Raw genomic sequence first — 7834 nt, 5'->3', positions numbered from 1 at the left:
GGCAGCATTCAGCTGCTCCCCCAGTAACCCTTCTCAAGAAAAAAAAAGGGGAGATTTTTGCCCTCCTTCTCTCCCTCTAGCACAAACAAGCAACAAAATAAAAGCCCTAAATTGAAATTTTGAGGTGGCATAGTTTTAAAAGGTTAGGCTATATATAAAATGAAAGAAACATTGATTTGGGTCTTGTATTTCTTTTCTGTTACCGATATCAGCAGAAATGTGTGGAAGCAGGCGGTGTTCTTAAAGGCAAACAGCACCGGTGGGGTGCTGCTCTCTGCCCTGCCTTGTGCAGGAGCTCAGGGGGATGCTCAGGCAGCCTGGCTGGTCTGGAGACCTTCAGACCCAAAAGGTGTAAATAATAAAGCACTACAGGTGTGCCCGTGGCCAAGATAACATTGTCCTAGGGCCTTAACTCTTGTGTTTTCTGGCTTAAAGTTTGCAAGTTAATTGTGTGAGCCTAGTGACTCTATTGACATAGTGTTTGGCAGGGCAGGGCAGGGAGGGGAAAAGGAAGAAGAAGGGAAAAGGAAGAAGAAGGAGGAAGGAGGAAAGAGGACTCTAATGAATGGTGAGAGTAACCAGGCTTTATTGCAAAAGGATACGAAAGCCACCTTCTGCACATGGAGCCAAGGTATGGAGTGCTTCCGAAACCAATCGTGGCCTGAATGCCCCAAAACCCAGGGGTGTGGCAGCACGGCCAGGAAAGCAGGACTCTGATGTGTAACCGTGGCTCACTGCTCTGGCAGCACCGCGGGGCTGGCATCCTTAGCAGTGGCCTCTGCAGTGGAGGTGAGTTTGGCTACCATTGGGCTCTTTTGTTTAAGATAAATATGACCTTTTTCTTCCGTAACAGTCCCTGACTCTTATCCTCCATTTGCCACGACACCTCTCTCTTCTGTAGCCGAAAGCCAGATGTGCCAAGACAATACCTGTAAGGCAGGAGCTGTTGAGCCAGTTTGCTGAGGCTGAGCAGGTATTTCTGAGTGCGATCACTGTGTGCGTGTCCTGTGCTTGCACTCCTCCCTGTGCAGCTGTGGCCAGCTGCTGAGGGAGGCAAGATGATGGGATAGAATAGAATAGAACAGAACAGAATAGAACAGAACAGAACAGAACAGAATAGAGTACAATACAATAAAGTACAATATAATAGAATATTTCAGTTGGAAGAGACCTACCATGATCATCTAGTCCAACTGCCTGACCAATTCAGATGGATCTTTGATCTGACCTGACACAGCAGGTCTTATTTTCTCATACGTTATCTGTAAAACCTAGTCCTCTCTGTTTAGGCATATTACAGCACACAAGGTGCCCGCCCAGTGCTTTTTAATTGCATTGGGAAGCTGTGAAATGTCCTAAACTCCTACCTGGGAAAAACACAGCGAGCATACCGCTGCAGCCCGGCGTGCCAGGAGGCTGCCTGCGTGGCCGTGCCGGTGGAGATCAGAGTGAGCGGGAGGGTGGGTTTCACGCCAGGCTGCAGGTGCTGGAAGCAAGGCTGGGGAAGAGACGGTCAGGGGGCTTTGAAGGCAGCATGATGTCGGTGTAGAAGGTATGCGAGAGCTGAAGGTGGATCGATAGTGAATTTGGGCTTTGCTGGTGATTGCTAGATTTTGAAGGATTGCCCTGATAAGAAAGGTGTTTCTGTAAGCTGGAACAGATTGGATTTTTTTTATTTTTTTTTTAATAATTGGGCTTTCCTGGCTTGAACATATATGTCAATCTTTCTGTGGTGTAAATGAGTCTCAGCTGATGATTTAGGCCCACCGATGGTCCGTGCACATATCCTTTTGTTCCTCACTAACTTGTTTATGGCTCGAGTTATACTTCCCCCCAGGGCTGTGTCGAGCTGGCGGTGAGACCTGGCAGGCTGTGGGATTTGCTGGAATACAGCCATTCCTCAGGCAGCCGCAGCCGGAGGCCGAAGGCCCCGTGCCGAAACACCGTAGCTGAGGTGTGGCGATGGATGGGACGGAACGGCTGCCTGGTCCTGGGGTTGGGACCGGCTGGGACAGCGGGGAGAACGGCCAGCACCGGTCCCATCGGGGCTTCTGCCCCACCTGCGACGCTGCGTGCTGCAGCGGTGAAACCCCGGGGTTAGAGGCGGCCGCCCGAAAAGCTGGCATCGCCTGGTTGTCTCTAGCAGGAGAGCAGCAGCATCGAGGAGGGTGCAAGTCCCTTCACGCCGCTTGGCTACCAAACCACGGTCCTCTTCCGAAACGGCGCTCCCTCCCCGCCGGGGCTGCGGGGGGCCGGTCAGCCCTGCCAGCACGCAGCGGCAGATCCCGAGAGCCAACAGCCACCAGGGATGGAGCGAGGAGAGCCGAGGGTTGGGGAGACGAAGCGGGACCTGCCGGGGCTCCCTGCTGCATGGGCAACAAGGTCCATGGGCACGCAGGAGCCTGGTGCCAGCAGCCGCCCTCGCTGGCTGCGGGATTCAGGACTGCCCAGCAGCCTGTCTCGCATGCCCCGTCGCTGGCCACGTAGATAATCCCAGGGCGGGAGCCGTGCTTGAACTGCCTGTGAACCGTAAATCCCCGCTCCGAAGGCTGAGGGCAGTTCCCGCTGGCACGCCTGCTGCGGCGGCTCAGCCTGGTCCCAAGCACTGCCACCCAGAGCGGCCGTCTCATTTAAATTGCTTTATAAATGGGCCAAGGAACTCTGGCTCCAGCCTTCATCTGAGTAATAAATACACAATAAAGCAGCCTCAGTGGCTGGGGGAGGCCAAACGATCAACACTTCCAAAACAGGGAGGATGCTCTTACTGAAAAGAGGTCAGCTTTTGTAATGTCTTAGCCCTTTTCTGCCCCTTCTAAGGATCCCTCCTGGAGGAGATGTAGTAGAGGCTATGTTTAGCCAGCTGTATGCCCAGATGGTCACAACACTTATGAACACCATCCCCTAGGAATAATTGTATTAAGTCTTCTTTGGATTTTATACTCTTGGGGCTTAAAAAGAAAAAAAAAAGAAAAAAAAAAACGTTTCTCTCTAGAATTAATGGTTTAGCACTTCTGCGTTTGATTACTGTATTAAGAAAGCAGCCAGTGCCCGACAGGTTTTTGTAGCCACCTCCAAACACGAGACATCACACAGAACTGTGACTTCTTAATGAAAAGCTGGAAAGTATATAATTGAGGCTGAGGTAGGACGTGCTGACATGCCAGAAAGGACATTTGAACCCTGTTATACCGGTATGCCCACATGGGCTAAACTCCGTACTCACCAGCCAGGCGAGGAGCTCTTCTTGCACGGACAAGAAAAGCCAGCGAACAGTTTTCAGCCTCCTGTTAAGCAGCACACATGGGAATGAATGTATGCTCTCTTTGGCTTGCAAATTTTACATCACCTATTGCATTTCCACTCTCTTCTTTCTTTGGGGAGAAAGAAAAGAAAGCAACCAAAGAAAAGAAAGCAACAAACAAGAGAAATCAATGAACCGTGGCAGAGCACTCTGCTGCACACACACTTCACACCCGCCTTGGGAGAAGGCAGGGAAGGGTGGGGGGGCGAGGGGATGAATGGAGGCAACGCCACACAGTTCAGTTAAGGAATGTGCTGAGAGATGAGAGCGGTGACGGTAATGGTAAAAACTTTTCAAGGAGACCATTCGGAAGGGTACGTAAGATTTAAAAGCTAACGTGCACTTTCCTAGTACGTCCCAGTGGAGGATCGCGAAGGGCTTGGCAAGCAGTGTAATCCCACAGCGCTGCCCTCCCATTACCAAACTCCCATCTGATGACGTACCTATTTTATGGGCAGGGACACTGAGGCACAGAGAGGTTATCCAGTTTCTGCAAGGAGAAGTCAACTTACATTAGGGAAAGACAGATAACACCTGTGATTGCAGAGATCTGACCTTGATGGTCAGGAGGTTCTTGCCCAAAGACTTACACTTCTACAGTACTGGAAAAGCCAGGAATAGAGACATATGAAGGACCTGCAAAACATCCACCCCACACACATGGGTCACCAACACTTCCCTGCAAGCCATCACAAAGTGTAGTAAATGACCTGCCCCATAAATGTTATAGTCCGTATGAAGAAGCTGGAAAGGGCATGACTGGTGGTCTAGGTCCTTGTGATGGCAGGCAATGCACAAAATGGCTGAAACAGAAATGAAGACTGCTACTAGCCTATTACTCCTGGTCCAGTGAGGTCTGAATACTGCAAGTAAAACTTTCCAGAGGTGTCCTACATGGAGAGCACAGGGAATTAAATCCATGCTTCCCCGAAGCCGTAGCAGCCCACACAACATCACACCACAGGCAAAACCAGCTGTTACTGGCCCAGGAGACCCCGACAGAAACCACCTGTCTGGTGTCAGAAGAAAGGGAGCATCGCTCTCCATCTCGTGTTTGGCAGCTGACTTCCAAAAAGTGGCTGCTGCGGGACCGCTCGGGCTTGGGCGCACCGTCCCTCGGCCCCAAAAGGCTGCTCTGGCAGCTGGGGACAACAAGGTTGCAGCAATGTCCTGGCCGTGGCCTGTTATTCCACCCCACGGCCCTTGTTCGGATGCCACGGGGGGGCTTGGAGGATACGAGTATGTGATTCCTGCTCAGCCGCTCCATTCCTCAAGACCCTGGCGAAATGGCTTCGCTGCCTCTCTCTGCTCCTGCGGCACCGTGAGGAGCCACAGCAAACCCAATAACTGAGGCCCCTGGCATTATCCTCCTGCCACACACAGGATTCCTGTCTCTAAAACGGAGCAAGGATGAGATTAGCATCTTCTCCCTCTCTTGCTACGCCAGCTTTTGACAGGCAGGGAGGTGGGGGAGTAGAAAATGGTGTACGAATAGAGCTGTGAGTTTTGATAGAAATTGTCATCAGCCTGATAGCAGAAGCGTCAGGTAGGGACGAGGTGGCTCTGACGTGCTGCGAGCCACCGGCTGGAGGAGAGGGTGGCAGAGGGGCACAACTCGGTGTGAAGGGGCTTTGCCTTGGCACGGCCCGTGGAGTGAGTGGGGATAACAAACCTCTGCCTCTGCCTGCACCCTGACCTTGTAACACATAAAACCCTACAAACTCACGTCACACGATTCATCCTACTGAAATCCTGCAGCCTGCAGGATCGGGCATGTACTTTAAGCCAATTTAATGTATCGTTCAGTAATAAACTAGGTCATTTTTACTTGTCTTTTAGAAGACACATTTTTTCATTATATATGCACCAAGTAGAGGCTAAAGATCCAGAAACCATGGCTATGGAGTTTTGGCGTTCCCTCTCATCAGTTTGGTTAATTGCTCGTTTCATTTACTAGCTGGGTTTTAACTTTCTTATGGATCACTTGGCTCTTGAAATTCCATAAGTACTGAAAGTCAGCAAATTTTGGAAAGTGTTCTCTGGAGGAAAGTCCTGGAACTCTTACAACAGGCATAATTTTCATTTGTGCAGGTTTAGTGCTCTCACAGAATAAATAAGCATTAACTATCCCACAACCGCGCCAAAATGCAGTGGGTTTGTAGCCTGCCGTGTGCTGTACTAGAAGCCTAAGCATTTTACCTTGCAGGCTAAATGCCTCCGTGAACAAAAATTGCAATCATTACTCAGCAGATACATTCCAGCTGAAACCTCACTCAGGAATAGCTATGTCTGGATTTAATACATGTAATACCAAGACAGTGGTGTTTGCATTTAAACGCTAACTTTTGTGTGAGGGGAATCATAAGGGACAAAGGTAAATTTTTTTATTAACCCTTCTAGCCACTGGGTGCCACTAGTGATTTGTTACCTTAAGAGAATAGCAGCAATCTTGCAACTTTACAGGCGCAATCCACACATAAACCATTGCAATAAACTGTTAATACACAGGGAGTTCACCTTCAGCCTATTCAATTTATTTAAAAACGTTCCATCCTGTATGTCTCCGATTTCCCTCTATTCTAATTCTCAGTGACTGCATTTCAGTGTCGGGGTATCGTTTAAGGTGCTGATTTAGAGGCTGTGTACCCAGCTCTTAGAAAGCCTGATGAAACAAGCAAAGCACTCAAGCTTACGCTTACCTTTAAAACAACTAAGTAGTGCCTTTGCAATCAGTGAAACTGTTCACGTGCTTACAGCTAAGCATCTATTTGACTGGATTAGCACATAAAGTGACTGGAACTGAAGACACGGTCAGCAAAGAAGCCCTCTGAGTTCTTGCCTTTGCTGCTGGTTATTATCCCCAAATTCATCCTTTGCAATGCAGATGCAATTCCATACCCTCCCGTACCTGTAACTACTGCTATTAATTCCTCGCAGGGAGCAGGATCAGACCCCTGGTTTTAATGGTCTGCTTTTCATCTCTGTAATCCCCATCCCATCTCTCATTCTGCTTTTCACTTCAAAATATCCTTGTCTGCCTCCCCCTCCTCCATCCTTATTGTTCTGATGTTCCCTGCCACAATTTCTCCAAATGCAGGATGGTGAGGCGGTTCAGTAAGAACAGTCCATTTCTACAAATAGGCACCATATAGGTTGAAGTGTATATACAAGTTTATGCTATACCTGAAAACATACAGGGCAAAATAAACCCCTGGGATCTACTTGAATGCTGTACCTACAGGGAGGTCCCCACTAGTTTTTTCATCTGATTTAAATTAAAGTGATACAAATTCTGTGTAGGGACAAGTCTTAAATAGCCAGTAATTTGCAAGTGCACATGAAACCCCTAGAAGCCAGATTGAAATTGAAGTTGGCCCCTTGAATAAGAACTCCAACAGAGGGACAGGTTGTTGGGGGGGGGGTAAAGAGCTACCGAGCGTCAGCTGCGTCGGGGTAATTTGCACCCCGTGTCTCTGCCAGCCCTGCTTCGCACATCTCGAAGGTGAAAGCGGGCACACAGGCGTTGTACTAGACCGGCTGACGTGCTGCAGATCCACACGCCGGTACATCTCACGATGTAAGTGCCCACAGACCCCAGTTCACCTTCTTCTTTCTCTCCTCCAGCGCCAGGCATATCCGAAGCCCACCCATGGCTCCGCTTGCCCTTCCTGCGGCTCCCCCTCCCCTTCCCGGTGCTGCTCCAGCCGCAGGGGCTGGCTGCTCCCACGCTCCCATTTGTATGTCACTCACGTGGCTCTCCCCACTTAGAGCTGTCTTCTGTTTCCTGCTGCCAAGAACCGTCTCTATCTGAGACTCCCTCTCAAACCCATGATTACCAGAAGCCTTCCTCTCGTCTCGTCTCTCTTCAGCTCTTCCTTACTGTTCACTTCTTGGTCGGCATTTTATTTTTGTCTGCGAGTGCGTGCTCTGGGGCAGGGAAGCCCCACGTGTACTCGCTGCGCTGCAGAAATGATGTGAGGGCGTGCTCCTTGCCGTGCAGAAGTGGCCTGGAGAAAAGGGCACCTCATCGTCTGAAGGCAGACAGGACAGTGCCGGGATGAACTTTTAACTATTATCCCTGGTTCTGCAGCTGAGAATACTCTCACGTCTTCTTCCCACCGGTGAGGCAGCCTCCTGCGTGGAGAGTAAGGGCGAACAGGAGCAGAGGTGTCACGCAGCTGCCTGCAAGTCTCAGCGGCTCTGCTTTCCTCTGGGCCACCTTCTAGCACGGGTTGGGGACCAGGCTCAGAGCAGTTTGGTGTGACAGGCTACAGAGGAGCATACTGACGGGAAGCTGTGGGTGCAGAGAGACTGTACGACCGAGCCAAAAAGCTTAAACCAGAGTTTCGTTTTCAAGTAGCTGTGTTGGGTAAGTGGGGCAAGGATGCAGATGGGTAGCACGCATGGCTAAGACCAAGTCCGTGGACCATGTTTAACTGCTCCTACTCGGTAGGACTCCCTTTTTAGTTAATGAAGGTTTTTCTCCTTCAGATGTTTTAAAAATGACCCAAACAGTTCCTCCGAGCTACAGGT

The sequence above is a fragment of the Buteo buteo genome, chromosome 8 (genome assembly GCF_964188355.1).
Source record: "Buteo buteo chromosome 8, bButBut1.hap1.1, whole genome shotgun sequence".
Taxonomy (NCBI): Eukaryota; Metazoa; Chordata; class Aves; order Accipitriformes; family Accipitridae; genus Buteo; species Buteo buteo.
The sequence above is the reverse complement of the archived record's forward strand: the minus strand, read 5'-3'. Positions refer to the sequence as shown.